This window comes from Lactuca serriola, chromosome 6, assembly GCF_051521515.1.
Source record: "Lactuca serriola cultivar US96UC23 chromosome 6, Lser_US96UC23_V15, whole genome shotgun sequence".
NCBI lineage: Eukaryota > Viridiplantae > Streptophyta > Magnoliopsida > Asterales > Asteraceae > Lactuca > Lactuca serriola.
Genome location: NC_136413.1, coordinates 56,753,148 through 56,755,236, shown reverse-complemented (window position 1 = coordinate 56,755,236; position 2,089 = coordinate 56,753,148).

The following is a 2,089-nucleotide window of genomic DNA, read 5'->3' as shown; positions in this document are numbered from 1 at the left end:
CTAAGCACGTCGGCCATGACATTGGCCTTCCCCGGGTGGTAGAGGATCTCACAATCATAATCATTTACCACATCAAGCCACCGACGCTGTCTCATATTCAGGTTTGGCTGATCCATGAGATACCATAGGCTCTTATGGTCCGTGTAAATGGTACGACGAACCTCATTGAGGTAATGACGCCAAATCTTGAAGGCAAAATCAACAACCCCCAACTCCAGATCATGCGTCGGATAGTTCGCCTTGTGAGGCTTCAGCTGCCTTAAATTTTCCAAAAACTTAAATTTTCCCTCCACCATCTAGGTTTACATAACCAAAAAGAGAAAAATAAACCTTTTTCCCCATGATACGAAGTGTATTAAAACGAAAACCACCACATTCGCAATTGATCAAGTCTCGCCTAACCAAAATTGTTGTAAACCTAATTTTGATTAGAATTGCATTTTGTTGCCCTGCATTTTCTTTTTCCTTCAGCCATGGTTCCATGCTTGATGCTCCGCCTTCACTCTTTTATTCACCTTCTACCATGAGGCATGAGCCACACCTTCTCTTCCTTGATTCGACTTGCGATGCTACTGGATAGGTTCTCTATCCTCAATCGAAGAAGAAGAATATTATGCTCTCCCTAGCCTAATTCCATCTACAACAATTTCAACCTCTCAGTCGATGTTTCTTCTCCGGAAGAAGGCAACCTGAAATTGAAAATTTCCAATTTGCCAAAATCATATACATTTCCCACTCTTACCTTCATCCTATAGTATTTATCACAATTTCATATCATTACCCTATTTTTGTGTACGATTATAAGTTTCCAATCTAGGGTCAACAACGGAAAAATAGTTCACATCTTCAGGAATAACAATGTAACAGCTTATGTTGAACGCCTTTTCAATAATCTCTTGTCTCCCTTGGGTACTCATCCTCACGTTCCTTGTTGAATTGTTTTTTGTTTCTTTAATCGATTCCTGTTATTATTTTTTCTTGTAGTTGAAATTTTATGTACATTGATATGTGCATATTTAGTGTGTATTTAGTATACATTTTTATCCATTTATTAACTTAATTATCGCATATTAGGGACAAAAGGTACTTAAAAGTGTTAAATTATGTTTTTCAGTCCTAAGATGAAGCTCGGAAGCGAAAGGAAGCGGGAGAAACAGTTAGAAGATTGAGAATGGAATAAAGAAGAAAAACACTGAAAAAGGCACCTACTCGGCGAGTCAGATCGTCTACTCGGCGAGTGCAATCGAAGAATCGAGAAGATAATGACTCGGGATCCCAGAGAGTTATCGCAATACGGGAAATGTGAGAGGGACTCGACGAGTCACCACTTGACTCGACGAGTCGGATCCTATATTTAAAGATAATTCCATAGATCGATTGGGGGCGACTTCTAACCTAATTTAGTCGACAATTAACTTCTGTTAAGCCGTTTTGGGGGTCTAGAAGGCGGCCGGAAGGCCGTTAAGCTAACGGGAGTGGAGATCGGAAGGGTTGGAGAGCGGATACATGTCGGTAATCATATGGTTTGCTAACGTGACCATGTTTAGCATTCTATTGTGGTACTTTTCTGTATTTAGTTTCTGATTTGGGTGTAAAAACCTTTTACTTCGTGTTTATGATTGAATGAAGCTTTGATTATTAGACTAATTGCTATATTAAATAGTTTATTTGTGTTTAATTTATCTTGCCAAGCTTGTTCAAAGATCCTCATGTGTTAATGATGATTATTTTCTGTTAATTGTTAAGTGAATTGAGTTGCTTGAACATCTGCTTGATTTGCTTGTCTCTTATGATTTTTTTGATGACCATCGAGATTATAAGACTAGAAATAACAAATGTGAAACTAGGATTAATTTGAGAATAGGTAAGTTAATGTGTGAGCCTTGTTTGATGACCATCAACAAGAGGTTAAATTGAATTAGTAATTCGATTAATTATATTTACAAGTCTTGCTTGATACGAACTGAACACTAGGAAGCATGTTAGTTTAATCAACTGATCACTGTTTAAATTGACTTGTTTGCTAAAGGATTAGTTATAGTGAACGTGAATCTAATCATTTTAGGAATCGGTGAACATTGAATAAATG